The sequence below is a fragment of the Notolabrus celidotus genome, chromosome 7, assembly GCF_009762535.1.
Source record: "Notolabrus celidotus isolate fNotCel1 chromosome 7, fNotCel1.pri, whole genome shotgun sequence".
Lineage (NCBI taxonomy): Eukaryota > Metazoa > Chordata > Actinopteri > Labriformes > Labridae > Notolabrus > Notolabrus celidotus.
The window spans coordinates 29782988-29798639 of record NC_048278.1 but is presented as its reverse complement, the minus strand read 5'-3'; the positions used below and the strand labels follow the sequence as shown (position 1 = coordinate 29798639).

Sequence of the window (15652 nt, the reverse complement as noted above, 5' to 3'; positions counted from 1 at the left end):
ACTGTTTATCCATCAGTGCAATAAGTGAAGAATAAACACAGTTAAGGTAACCTGCTGTTAATGAAGGTGTTTTAAAGTTTATAAATAATATACATATAATCAGAGATTGATCTAATTGTGATGGGTCTTGTTTTTGTACTTTATAATACATTTTTGTAGAACTCTGCTCTGTGTTGAGTATATAAATAAAGCCTTATGAATAATACACATTTGATATAATGTGTGTTTTTTACATTAGTTACTCATTTTACATATAGGCCTAAAATCTGAGGAGCCACTTGGGAGTCGAAAGAGCTGACTCTTTGTAGTGAGCCGATCCAAAAGAACCGACTCTCTAAAAAGAGCCGGACTTCCCATCACTAGTTGTCATCCCCTCAGTCTTAATTCACGTCTGGTAAATTTCACGTCTGGTAAATTTCAATTTTCAACCGAAAACCTGCTAAAGCTGAACTGTTAAATTTTAATTGAATCGTCCCTTTCCATGACTGAAAATAGCACCATCATAAAGGCTGATTTATACTTCTGCCTCTCCCCTACGCAGCAGGGGCTGACGCAGACATGAGCACCACATACTTGTGCGTCGATGTTACCGTGTCATGCAGCAATTCCCCTCCAAAACGCTTGAGGTCAGTCTGGTCTCTCTGATTGCCGGTCGCCTGCTTCCGGCCCAGCTACGATCTCTGTTTACTTTTCCACAGCGATTCAGAGCGTGTTATGTTAATCTACAGCTGATAGATGTTGCTGTTTGTCATACAGACATGATTACATGAAGAATAGAGAGGAGGAGATGAAATACACGGCTGATGGCGGCCAATGTCTGGGATCCCGGAAGTACTGTAAATGCGGGAAATACAGTGCAGCTGAGTGGACCAATCACAGCGGAGTGTTACGTGTCGATTCGACATTACATTTTGGAGGAGGTGCGCGTCAGCTACGTCCGTAGGCCTCTGCGTAGGTATGCAAGCTACGTAGACTCACTGTGTAGGCTACGCCGATGCACCTACACTGAAGTATAAATCAGCCTTAAGTGTTCAAAGGTTAGGTTAGGAATAAAACAATTCTCTATATGTTTAAAAATAAATAATACAAGTTCAAGTGTTACACATGCCAAACTTACATCAAGATTTAACCCCATGTCCATCACGATGCTTAGCCATCACTCTGCGTTCGTATTTACACTGGACCCTACAGCCGCATTATATTCCAGGGAGTGATTTAACTTTGTTTTGTTGCAATGTGGGAGCTACAAAGTCACAACATGTAAACTATCAGCTCCCTTCACTTACAGTCACACAAACACACAGGTCTGTTCTGTCCAGCTGGCGCTGATGTTTACAGTGACACCATTTCTCCTCTGTGTCAGCTCAGCAGCAGAACAACTTTGCTCCATCATTACACCTCTGTATGTTTTAGATTGTGGACAAGGTGTAACAGGTCTGCTTTTACATAAGAGGCTACAATGAAAGGGACAACTCAAACAGAAGAATACTAAAAAGTAATACAGGACTACAAGATGATTTAATCACAACACTGATAAATCACCTGATGTGATCAGCTACGATTGAGATACTGGTGTTATTTATGGATAACATAGGATCTACACTGTGCTTAACACAGATCAATATTGTACAACTTGATCATTGCTGGAGCAGCAGGATGCATGTGTGAGGTGTCTCTCTTTCTGCCTCTACTCTTATCGGCTCTCTTCTATGCAAGCCGAGGTGTCAAGTTAAGAGTCTGTGCTTTGGTGTCAGAGGAATTTCCTCCAAGAAAGCGTCTGCTTTTCTCACCTCAAAAGTGAAAAACAGCTGTGAGCAACATGTGATATCACAAGTCGGAAGAGTGAGAAATGTAACTCATAAGCCTCTTTGTTTATGAGATTCTTCTTTCTTTAAATACAGATTGAGCTGCTGTTTCTCCATATGTCTGACAGCAAATATGTCAGTGCTGCCTTATCTCTTAGATGCAAATTCTTTGAAAAAAAGGAATGGTTTTCAGAGTTGATAGATTAAAAAATGGGTCATCAAATACTGTTGGTCTTTTCGAAATGTGGGAGCACATATCATTAATTGAGGGGATCAAAACAAATCAACCGCAGAATGACAGCTGGTCTGCAGAATATGGACCGAATCGATGTAGGGTGCGTCTCAGAGGCTTACGATTTTAAAAACATTGCAGTTTTTGAGTCCTTCGATTTGAAACATGAGGGTACTCTTCTATAAAGAGCAGGCATGTTTAGCCAAAGCATTGCGATGAGATATTTTTACACATGTGTTTGTAGATTTATATTTGCTATCCGGCCACCTTAAAGTAGCAGTAATCCTTATCGGGAAAGCATAGAAGAAAGCTGAGAAAACAAAAGGCAGTCACACTGTTGTACTGCATGTAAATCATTCTTTTCTTTTTCTTTTTTTTTTGCATTTGACAGCTCTAGCTCTAGTTCTTCATAGGTTGGAATGATAATAATTTTGGGTTGCAGTTTTCAGAGCCTTATATGAAAAAGGAATTAGCTGTTAAACATTTTGGAGCTTTGCAGCTACAGAAGAAGGAAATGCTTTTCACCAAAATGGGTGGAGACCAAGCAGCAACCTCCGGTCTCAAACTATGAAGCCCATGTGGAAGTGTTATAAACTGCAATTCATCAGGAATCCGCTTGAGGCTGGCTGTAGAAACACTGGAAACCACATAGACACCAATTAGAAAAAAAAGATCTTTGCAGCATTAATAAACATGTTTACAGCCTGGTTCAAAAAATGGCTTGGCTCTACGTAGCTAATCTCTCTATCAGCACACACTGTACAGGGGGTGAATTTTTTTCTAACGCGACGGTTCAGAAGATATTAAGATTACAAGTTTTTGCCCAAATAAGGACATGTCTGACTGGAGTCCCGGTCGGGAACGCATAGCTGATGGCTAGGAGGCTCAAACTCCGCCCCTTTACGTCACACTCTGCCTGGTTGAGTTTCGCATTTCAAATATGGCTGCCGCCGTCGATTGGCTTCAAAACAGCGCTCAGGAACAGATGGGTGATGCCACCGATACTACATCCATATCGTAAGGCAGCTCACTATAGTTATGGTGATGCTCTATTATGTTGTTATATGTTGTTGTGTGTGTGTACTACTGAGTGTGGCGAGTGATTGGTTGTTGCGTGTCACGTGGGCGTGTGTGAGGATGTGGCGAGATTCTCTGGTTTTGATGTTCAGTTTATGTTATGGTTTCTGATGGTGCTCACGGCTCACTGCATGGACACGCTATCTCGCTGTCTGTGCCCGAGCCAGAGACCACAACCAGACAGAAAAGTAGCCAATGTTCTCCCTCTGTATTTGCTGAAGTGACATCAGTAAAAGCTAAAACGAAGATCCCTTGTTGTGTGAAGTAATTCCCACCCACGCATGAAAGAGTATAATCAAAGTACCAGCACAACAATATTTTATACAGTCTATGGAATCAACATAAAATGTGGAAGTTCCTTACAGTGCCTGTAGGAGAGAAGTTACGTCTCTGCCTTCATCTCTAAAAATTTTGTATGCATAATTTTTAACCATTGCAAATCTATTCTTTGATTATTTTGTCCAAAAGTCCTGTAAGTATAAATGTAGAACACTGCTGCTGTTGTAAGATTGGTGCAATAATAAGAACATGGGAACTGAAAAAGAAGTTGTTTTGAAGATGAAATGTTCAGTCAAAATGTCCCCCCTTCAAAATATGTCTTCACTCTCAAGGTCTAAAGCCATAGTCCTCATAAAGCTAGAAAAACAAGTGTGCACTCACACACCAACACAGAAAGGGATGAAGAGAGTGAAATATCTCGTCCTGGCTGTCAGAGGGGGAATCATTACTTTCTTCTAGTTTGAACTTTGTGTAGACACTGTGACTCACACTCCTTCGCCTTCACTCCAATTTTTCCCTCTCTCTGTATGTCACTTACACACACACACACACACACACACACTCTCCCTCACACATTGCACTCACCACATCGATACTCAGGCCCATATGTGTGTGTACTTAGGAAGACAGTGCAGATACGAGTGTTTCAGAATGATACAAATAGGGGATTCCTTGTGTCTGCTTGTGTGGGTGACAAGAGTTCAGCTCCAACCAACTGCTCTCTCCTCTTCTTAAAGTGTGTGTGTCCCCCTCTCTTTCCCTCTGTTCTTCCATGTGTTAGTCTGTCATTTCCTCCGACTGGTTCCTGCAGGAGTCTGGCTGTCTGCTCCTTAAATAGGCTTGACCTCAGTGCAGACGGAGGTTGCCTCAGTCTTTAACTCTGCACATGCTTCTACATTTACATTAGAGTGTGGTTTAGTGGAGGGGGCTCATTTTCATACAGGAGCCAAACGTACTGCAGGCATGCGTGGCGCGGATTTTTCTGCATCCTGACTGTTCCATTTTTTATTTGATACATTTTTTTTCCCTAAAGTGCTTGTGTTGCATTCAATCATGACTTCAGAGACAACAAAGGTTGGCATTCAACAACAGATCCACTTCATATCATATCTCTCACTCACTGGGGAAAATTAAATAATGCATGATGGATACAGAAGAGTAACAAAAACACACAAATAATAATAAAAATGGTAATAGCATGGCAACAAACCCAACCTCTATCAGTGAGAAGTCCTTGACTGTAAGTGCAGATTTTTCATTACACCCAGTAATGCCCCCAAGGGATGCTACAGTGCGAGATCAGACTGTTCAGAGGTACATACCTGCACTTCCATTAGAAATCATAGTGGCCTGGGTGTTATAGAGAACAGCACCGTATTTGAATGATAGCAATCTCATCACTGCGCACTGCCTGTGTGATCCATGACATTAGAAATCAACATTGATTTGCTGCAAATCTTTTGCCTGGGATGCTGGATAACATTTTTTATTCAACATTCATTGAAAAAAGACCAACAGCTGACAGGCTTTAGTACCAGTGAGGCTGTAGTTAAGCACAAAGATGCCTTCAGCTAAATGCTGATATCAGTATGCTTACATGTTGAAACAACAATGCTTACATGCTGCTATTAAGTATAGTGCTTACAGTGCCCACCACAAGGCAGGGAGGAAGTCTGAGAATAGAAATTACTGCTGTTGATGCAAGAAAGTTTTTGACATTGTGGGAATTACTGTGGAGGAAGTGCAGGGGCTACTGAGAGAGGCCTTCAGGCCCTCCCAGAGCCTGGGCTGAGTAGGCTAGCTTCATTAGAGGAAGGGAAGAAAGTTTTATATCACCACCTTGTCTTTTTCCCTTTCTCCTTTTAAATAAAATGTGAAGTTAATGATAAAGGGAGTCCTATTTATAATACAGAAGAAGGCTTCAATACAATATTTGAAGGACAACTTGAAGACAATATCTGCATATAGGCGACAAAAAACAACAGGGTGATGATGGTGTTAAAGCCACAAAGAAGAAGATGGAGACAGAAAAGAAGACAGAGAGGAAGACAAAAACCAAGGAAAATGAGACGACAAAAGATAAGTGAAATGATGGAGGGAGACGACAGAGAAGTCGACTAAGAGAAAGACTATGAAAAGGAGACAACAAATTAAAAGAGGATGATAAAGGAGAACAAGTTCAAGAAGAAGAACACAAAATAAGAAGGAAAGGAAGAAGAGGTTCACGAAAAAGACAACAAAGAACAAGACAACCTAAAGCAGACAACAACAAAGAAAGAGAATGAAAAATGGAGAACGAGATGTCAAAAAAGAAGACAAGGAGAAGGAGAGGTAGTACAAGATGAAAAAAGAAAAGAAAATAAGAATAAGAAGACAAAGAAGAAGACAACGATGAAAAAATAGGAATACTGAAAATCTAAGAAGAATAAGATAAGAAAGAAGAAGAAAATTATGAAGAGGTAAAAAAGAAGAACAAGAAGAAAAAGAAAATGAAGAGGAGGAAGAAGATGACGTTGAAGAAGAGGAAGCCTATGTTAAAGAAGACAAAGAAGACAATTAAAAGATTATGACAAAGGAGAAGATGATGAAGGTGGAACAGAAAAAGCCAAAGAAGAAGATGATTATGTAGTAGAACAAGAAGAAGACAGAAAATTAAGAAGAAGAAGACAGAAAAATTAAGAACAAGAGGATAATAAACAAGACGAAGATATAAAAATCTTTTTAGGGCCTTTTGGCTTTAAAGGATAATTGATTATGTCAGATCGGCCATCACACATACAAGTTTCCTTATTTCCTTTTTTATGCTGTACAAGAAATGTGATGTGACTTTGCAAAAATCTGTTGTGATGATCAATCTCTGCCTGCTGGGTTCATTGGCATTCAGACAGAATAGGAGAGAAAAATACAGCACCCATGGCAAAAATTGCCTGACCCATTTTTGGAATCCAAAATAAAATCATTTTATATCATGGCTCAAGATGCCATCAGCTAGATCTGTCTGATAACACACTGTGAAATAGTTAATGAGTGTTTAAGCCTAATTTTCATTTTAAGGATACCTGAGCCGTGAAATCAATACAGCGTGTCAAGAGCTGAAAACTCCAACTTTAGGAGGTCCAATTATTCCGAAGCAACTCTGAGTGGCAAGCTTCTTTAAGGTAAGAAGGGCTGCTTTTAAACAATTGATGTATGGTTCAGAGTATGTGAATGAATAAATAAGTGCTGTCCAGGCCTGCTGCACTCAGGTTATAGACTTATACATGATATATGGGAATATGCTGCAGTGGTATGGTCTATTTAAAGGGAAGTGTACTGATGACTGCCACTCATAATGTTCAATATTAAAGCTCTTCATCAGTCATTGATCCTGCCAGACAATCACTCATGAGATTTCAGATGTCTGTATATGTTGTACCCTTAGAAAGGAGAAATAGTAGTAAGATGAGAATGAGCAAAAACACACACATGAAGCTCTTGCCTTCACTTGTCTATATTGGTTGATGTTAAAATGCACTATAGCAAACAAACATACATGTCAGAGCATTAACACATTCAGAGACACAGTATGAAGACCACATGAGTTGAGATCTATCTTTACAACCCTAACTTAGTCCCAGCACGTCTGTCTAACATGAGTCTGGTTCTGCTCGAGCTTTCTGCCTGTTCAAAGTATGTTTTTCCCATAGACTGTATAAAATGTGGACTTAGGATCCGTGACGTCACCCATCTGTTTCTGAAGAGCTGTTTTGAGGCCAATCATCGGCAGCCATATTGCTGCTGTCGAGTGATTGTGACGTAGAGAGGCAGGCTTTGAGCTTCCTAGCCAACAGCTACAGTGTTCCCGCATTCAGCTCTGCCTCTCATTGGAGGACTCGTAATCTCAATAGCTTCGAAATTGCCGCGTTAGAACCCCCCCCACAGTATGAGCCTCTCAAACATGTTTATTTCTGCTGTAAAGATCGTCTTTTTTGAACTGGTGTGTATGTGGTTTCCGGTACTGACGGAGCCAGCCTCAAGCTGATCCTCGATGAACAGCAGTTTTTAGCACTTCCACACTGGACTCATATTTTTAGACCGGAGATTGCCGCTTGTTTTTTCCTTGCCGCTGTAACTTGCTAAATGCTGCAGAGTGCTCTGCTCATGGTGGATTAAGATGAAATCAGACTGAGTCCTGTCTGTAAGACGGGACTGGATCTTATCCTGTCTCGATGTTGGGTCTTGATGTTTATAATATAACATAGTACAGTCCAGACCTGCTCTGTTTGTAAAAGTGTCTTAGGATAACATTTGTTGTGATTTGGTTCTATATGAATAAAGATTGATTGGTTAATTGATTTTACAGCAACTAACTTATTTCTAATGTATTTAATTACTTACTTCAGGCAACTTTATATGAGTTTCCCTTTCAGTATTTTAAGATGTAACTGAAGTGATCAATCTCAGCCACCTTTCTGAGAGAAAGAAATTCGGATCTGTTAAAAACAGGAAGGAACACGGCACTACAGCTTTTTGAATACCATATGCAATAGCGGCTTGGACCGGAAACAGTTTTATATGGAGGTGCAACTACACCACTTGCAGATGCATACAATAACCTTTGCGATAGCTTAAGAGAGAATAAAAAAGGATTAGTCTTTCATGACATGAACAGCCTGTTACAAAAGGAGGAAACAAATCGTATTCACAGCCCATTCAAACTCCTTAATTCTGAACATTATTGTAAGATTGTGTCAAAACATGGCAAGGTATTGGACAGGCAAAAGTGCAGTATCAGAAGACGCTGTGTCACCTTCTTGTTTTGAAAGGTAACACACATCAATATGCATAATCATAAGCTCTGTAGAGTCAACATAGATAATACTGTAGGGTCGTGTTTTTGATTATGGGTTAGGGTTGGCAGTTTTGTTCTTCTAGTGTGTGGTGTGTACGATATAACCATCACAGCACACCACACACTAACAGGTAATATTCACCAGCAACCAGAGTCCACACTCTAAAAATAAAAGGGAGTTTGGCACAGTCTCACATGGTCCAACATGATTTAAAAGTCGACAAACATAAGCTAAATGTTCCTGGTACATCCATTGCTGATGTCAATCCAACTTTATGCTTCATGTTTTCTACTGTTGCCATGGTTGTGTTTGACAATCCACAGGGTGCATGGTCGGCTTTCCTCCGGCATTCCACGAAACAACGGGGTGCCTGATTATAAATACTGAGCAAGTTTAATATTTACAATTTCAAATTGGGGCGGCCACGATCGTGTTTTGAGTAGATCGGGGAAAGCAAAATCACTGTTGACATACCTCACACTGCAAAAATTCTGCCAATATAATCTTTAGAACCATCAGAAAATTTCTGTCTTTGCTGACTTATGACAGAAGGGAAAGCAGGTCCAATTATCATCTAGTGTCTACCCTACTTTAGCCTGGTGACAGGAATCTACAGATTAAATGGACACCAAATGGTCCCTACATGGTGTGATGAAAAATTGCTGGATAAACAGTTTAAGGTATCACCTCTAAACGCCTGAATCATTTTGTCACTGTAACACAAATGCTTCAGGATTGACATTACAGCCATTTTCCCTGAGTGCTCTCTAACACCATGTTCTCTGTTGGCGCATTGTGTTAAGGCATGGTTCACCCTGATGGCTTCTTCTCTAATTCAATATACCACTTTAACTCAAACAAGAGCAGTAAAGAGCATCCATCTGAAGGCTCTGTCTTCTCATGCCTGCTGTGATGGTTCAAGCAGAATGGAGCCGTTAAACCATTATGAGAATCTTTTATTTACAACATAGCTTTACTTCCAGCCTGCTGCAGTTTTCATGCCATATTAGTGTAAAACTGAACCAGCCAATGACATGGAGCTCTTAGGGTTCCACCTGTTCAGAAATGTGTTAGCACTACAGTAAAACTCTGATTATTTGTTATTCAAACCAAGGGGCTTGGCTGCAGCTCATTCCCATGTAAGGGAGTGTTAGTAAGTCTGGTTTAAAAGTGTTTACTTCATGAATTGTAAATGCTGTAGAAATGACTGGACATAAGCTTTGCTAAGACATATCCTGTTAGGCATCCTCCAGTGAGGTGAATCAAGAAGTTAGCTCATGAGCTACATCTGCTCCCTAAGCCTATCACTGCTGCTGGGGATTGTCATAGAATTATATGCAAGACACAATGTTTACTTCAGCTGTGTCTCATTGATAAGGCTGAGGATGGAAGCAGTGGAGAGAAACTAAAAGCTCAGGAGAAAGTAATAGTTTGTGGAGCAGCTGAAAAAAATAACAGGGCTGCAGTCTGGGACCACCATTACAAATGATTCAGAGCAAAGCTGTGGACCTAAACCCAGAGGCAGAGAGGGAGCTGAGTGATCACACTGTATAATAATGAGTCAAAATAAAATATGTACGTGTCAAATAGTAAGGCCGTAATATAAAACTAACCCAAGTTTCTAGGGATAATTGAGGAAGTTCAGACACAGTGTGTCCTGAATATCCGAGCAAAATTACTCTCTAAAGGAAACTGAATGACTGGTATTTTTTAAGTGATGACACCAGAAATGGAATAGGTTTTCAGGTAATTTACTTATTTAGGTTACTTTAGTGACAAATAAATCTTAAGTACAGTAGTCTCTAGTTTGGCCTTTAAACTGAAGTTTCAAAAGGAAAAGTAGACAATGTGAAGTATAAACCTTTCCCCTGTAATTATATTATATTACTAATATGTAAGGAATATTACATGATTGTATTTTTTAAAGGAGAAAATTAGACCAGTAAATACACTCTTGATAAGTTAAATCAACTACAAAACAGTAGTAAGCCAATTACAATTTTAGTTTGTATCATTTTTACATGAAAGGTAACCAGTATCTATAACTATATTAAAATGAGTGCACGATGTGATACTGTACAATATAATACAATATGGTATGCTACAATACAATCTGATCGTAATTGTCCCCTTGGGGAAACTTAAGTTGGACTCCAGTGCTGTACACACTCAACTGTGGTGTGAGGAATAAGGGCCTGTGTCCACTAACTGCTTTGCACCAACAACCACAATTTCAGAGCGCTTCTCACCGGTGCTTACCATTACTAGGTTATGAAAGTCCTATGGCACTTCATCTTCCCTTAGCAGTGACCCATTGAGTCTGTTGTAAAATGTTCTGGATGCTTCAAATTTTACTTTTTGATGGAATTTTACAAAGAAGATGTAAAAACAACTATTGATACAAGTCATGTCTTAGCATTGGCAGCAGCTTTAGACGTGAAAAAGTACCCTAGTAAAAAAGAACATGGCTAGTTTTTCCTACACACAGATGTTTGCAATTGTTGTTGAAAACAACTCTATGACCAATAACAATAACCTCACCAAAACAGACTCAAGGGCAATATTTCCCCAATCTATTTATTAAAGTGCAATAATTACTTCATCTCAGTTCATCCTTCTCTTCTTACATGTGCAATACGTCTTTCTACCCATCTTCCCAGTTCTGTTCTGCACATTGTTTATACCTAGGCTACAAGTCTGTGCATATTTATCACTGCATCATTGGTTTTGGAAATATTTGTAAATTTACTTATTTAGTTACGTATATATGTTGTAAGATATGCTTATTTTTACTTCTTTAATTTTAATTGCTTATAACTTTTTAATAATTGCTATTTTATATGCTCTTGTCTGCTTTATACTGTTTTGCACTGTCTACTTTGCTGCTTTAACACTTAAATTTCCCTGTTGTGGGACGAATAAAGGATATCTTATCTTATCTTATCTTATCTTAAAAGGTTAATATCAGAAGTCCTGCCCCTTCTTCATTTTGGTTGGTCAGTTATCAAGAGTGCAGCGGTATTCCAAAAGTTGAACTATTTTTGAAATGAGAGCAACAAAACAATTCAGCTTTTTTGCGCTTGAGATGCTGAGCCTTGAAAATGCTGAACTACTCTGGTTTTGTTAAAAAAAAACACCCAAAAAATGCCATTAGTGGACACAGGCCCTGACAAAGTGGTGCCTCTTTTTTCAATTGTAGATCTTGTCCTATACACATTTAATGAAGTGCTGTCTGATAAATAATCTCATCTTGCTGTTCTTTTACAGTAAATCATATTGCTTACTCTGAGTCTTTGTAACTCTCTTCATCTGGCACCTACCTGCTGCAGTAGTTACAAGCATTAAAAGTCCTTTCTAGATACATTCAGTCTTGTCGCTATTAGCCTGGTTTGCTTTAGTAGGTCACATGAATACATTAGTTTTATTTCATTCTGATTCATTATCAGGTATAAACTTTTTACAGGAACTTTATGTACAGTTGTTTACAATATTTACTTTTGCAATAAACACTACAGCCAAGACCACCAAAAATATAGGGTTGACATTCTCTAAATGTACGATAGTGGAAATGATTTTTAAGAAAGATAGCGGTAGATAACATTTTCCCATTTAATGGTAATCTTTTGGGCATTGTATGTTCCTGATAGATGACAGTGATGAGGTTACAGGAAATGAGGGAGAGACACATACATACAATAAAAGTCTCCAAACAGACATGAACCACAGACCTTGCAGTTGATCTATGCTTATTCTCTTGGCTACAAGGCGCCACAGGATTAAGTTCTTTATCAGCACATTTATATGTTATCTGTGTTTTTATCTACTAAGTTTCAAACAATCCATCCTGTATGTGACTGGAAAAACATCCACTGACAACATGTTTCATTGTTCTTACCACAAATATGCAATTTGCAACACAATCATTATTCACATGCTTATGGTTATCATAAGGTCATTGAAAGCACATGGATGAAGTTGCAGAAAGATTGGTTTCTTGGTTTAACATTGAAAGAGTCAGGGGTCAGTTGTTTTAGTAACTTAATGCTATGACTTCACAGGATGTAGGACGAGTCTTTGGTGTCAGAATCCTTCAGTGTGGACACCCAACATCCACCTCGAACCAATAACATTTGTGAGGTACAGAAGACATTTTCCGTCCGGTCCTAGAAATAGGATGTCAGTTACAGTTTACCTCAAATTAGATAGATAAATAACAATACATTAACTCCATATTTAGGTGGAAGTGTGTGATAGGTCATGCATATCACTCATAATGTTACCTTTAGATATGAAAAGAGTCTGTAGATGATATGTAGTGTCACAATAACTACGTCGACACCCTCAGTTTTCTCTTTTTCAGTGCAGCTGACAGCAAATCTCTCACAAGTAATTTCACACTCAGTCTTGATGGTTAATTACATTTCCAAGGTGTTGCTCGGTACCTGGGGAGACGTTTGTTCACTGAAACCTGGAAGAGGAGGTGACTTTTCCTCCCCCCGGGCACAGACAACGCTCTGAAATGGAACATGGGTCTTGAAAGGTGGCATTAGCGACCCTCTGAAATGAAATGGTGTCAGCCTTTGTCTTACCACATGAATGAATTTAATTTGTGTGATCTCCATGTTCTCAAACCAGCGGAGCAATAAAAGGTGCTTCTGATGAAGCTCAAGGGCATCCAAAAGGGCTCTCACCAACTGTGAGCGGGTATATAGAGAGTAAAACTAAGAATTTTTGTTGTCGAAATAAACAATATTTTTGAAGGTCTAGTGAGTTGTTTTCTCATATTTTAGATACAAATAAAAAACAATCAGCTGAAACAAAAAAAAAGGAAATTGGACAGACAGCAGTTCCTAATTATAATCAACTTGCTTCTTTGTTTGTTGTTCTGAAACAACACCACACGTGTTTTTTTGGTGCTTTCAAATCAGCAGGATATCTGAAAACTGTTTTTTTTTTTTAAGCTATATTTTTTGGGCATTTTTGCCTTTATTGACAGGACAGCTGAAAAGAGACAGGAAATGTGGGGAACAAAGAGAGGGGAAGACATGCAGAAGATTAACCTCTGCGATTAGGGCTATAGCCTCTGTATATGGGGTACGCTTAGACCACTTCGCCACCGGCGCCCCTGTGATGACTACTTTACACAAGCGAGTAGTAGCTGGATTTTTTTCAGCCTCTTTTCACCAATCACAGTTTTTAGTCCATCATTGGCAAGTCAAAAAAAAATGTATAGACCAAAATGTTTTTGAACCATGAAATATTTTTTGACAGTTAGAAAAAAAGAATCAAGAGATATCAGAAATGAATTAACTTTGATATTAAATTTGGTTTTATCTTTCCTTGCTGGAGAGCAGTGAAGTAGAGTAGATACTAAGAACAGACATGGATGTTGTGTCCCACCTCTTCGGCAGGTTTGAATTAATAAAATCTGAATCTGTTGTGTTCTTGACTGTACCTGTACATTAGGTTATTATCACGTAACTGCTGAAATTGCCCTGTAATTTTTCTACAATGACAAGTGGAGGATGTAAGTGCTGCCAGAAAAATTACAATAATTTTTCCCTACTTTTCAGATCCATTAGCGAGATTCTTAGAACTCAATGAAACGGGAAGTGCATGGAAAATTACAGGGGACACATTACTGCTTTTATTTTGAGAAACAGCTCAGGCAAAAACTGCGTCTTTTAAACTGTCACCAGGCAACTGCAACGTCAGCTGCTGTCGGTCATGTATGTAGCAGAACTGATGACATTAGCTCATGTCCTTAATGGCCTTATGCGCCAACTAAATTCAGAAGAAAATCACCAACCATTTCAGTCACAGCACTAAGAGCCTGGAGAAATCCACTGATTTGAAAGTGGGGAATAAACTAGGTAGAAACAGGCTTACTTATGTGTTCATTCAGGTAGGCAGCAGAAAGGAAGAAAAGTGGATGCACACATTTCTCTTCTTTTATATAAATAAATGTCATAGTTGTTTGGCATTACCACTTAACAATGAAAGGTAAGATTGAGGTTGACCTGCATTAGGGCTGCCACGATTAGTCGATCAGTCACGATGATGTCGACGATCAAAATCGTTGGCGACTAATTTAATAATTGACGTCATCATTTATTTTTTGAAGCTTTGTTTTTCTCTCGAAACTGCTGCTGTACCTTCCACTGTCTTGTCTGCCTTTCTGTCCTTGATGCACACGCGCAGTAGTGGTAATCAGGGTCAGCCGTGATGTCACCTGAGAAATTATGCCCAAACAGTATCATGGCTAGCCGGCTAAGGAGCTCCAAAGTCTGGGAGCATTTTTCCAAAATAGAAGAGAAGAATGTGAAATGCAAGATCTGCAAGGCAGAACTTGCCTGGCAGTACGACGGCGATGCACAAGCATCTGAAAAGGAAGCACGTCGTGGCTGATTCAATTTCTGACGAAGAGGGGCAGTTGTCTCGGTAAGCTAATTGGCTAGTTAGCTGCTAATATTAACGTCAACAGTGAGCTATTCACTTAGTATTCATAGTGCAACTATAAATAGTGCATAGTTTTTGGTTCCATTTTACAATGCACTAAACATTTACAGCTAAAAAAATGTAATGCTAGAGTTTTGCCTTCATTTTATTTTGCACTAAAACATTAAAAAATGTTAGAAAATGCTGCTACAAGCTGCAAAGTTCATTAAAAGTTGAATGAACTATCATCTTAATTGTCTTTATTTTTAGTTAGCACATACCTTAAACACATCAAGCTGGAAATGAATGATGGTTATATAAGAGCAGCTGCATGCTGGTGCGATAAGCTGCAATTTACGTATGATCCCATTATTCGACTAATCACAAAAATAATTGTTGACTAGTCGATTATCAAAATAATCATTTGTGGCAGCCCTACGTGCACACAACCTGCGTACACTATTTCCAAAGCATGCTGTGAACAGATCTAAATAATACTCAATAATGATGTCTGTTAGTACATGTATCATTCTGATGTATGATAATGAGAACATATAAGTTGAAGTTTTACAGAACTAGGAAATGTGAGGAATCTTTAAATAGACTCACATTTCAAACGAATCAGTCATTTTCATGTGTCAAGAAAATATAGTTATACGGTTAGTATATAATTTAGAAAGCAATTACTATTAAGTGTAGGAGATGAGACCATATGGACTGAAATACATTGGATAATTTGAATTCAAACGTATCAACAGTAGCCAGGCAGAGCAGTGCGTTGCAATTACTTGCAAGTTGCCTCAACTACAACAAAGGAAATAAAAGTGCAATAAAGAAAGCAGCTAATCAGTGGTTTCAGAGAAAAGTTTTGAATTTAGATTTGAAAGTAGGGTTGAGTGCACTGAAGAGCATGTGGAACATCTGGTAATGGAAGCTGCACTTTATTTTTGAAGCTTGCAGATGTAGCACAGTTGGAAGGAATTCATTTT

General features: G+C 38.9%; 1 long non-coding RNA gene across 3 annotated transcripts in view; it reads left to right on the top strand.

Moving 5' to 3' along the window:
* LOC117815389 overlaps positions 1–15652 on the top strand; it is a 133870-nt gene that overhangs the window by 41103 nt on the left and 77115 nt on the right. The window lies entirely within an intron of this gene.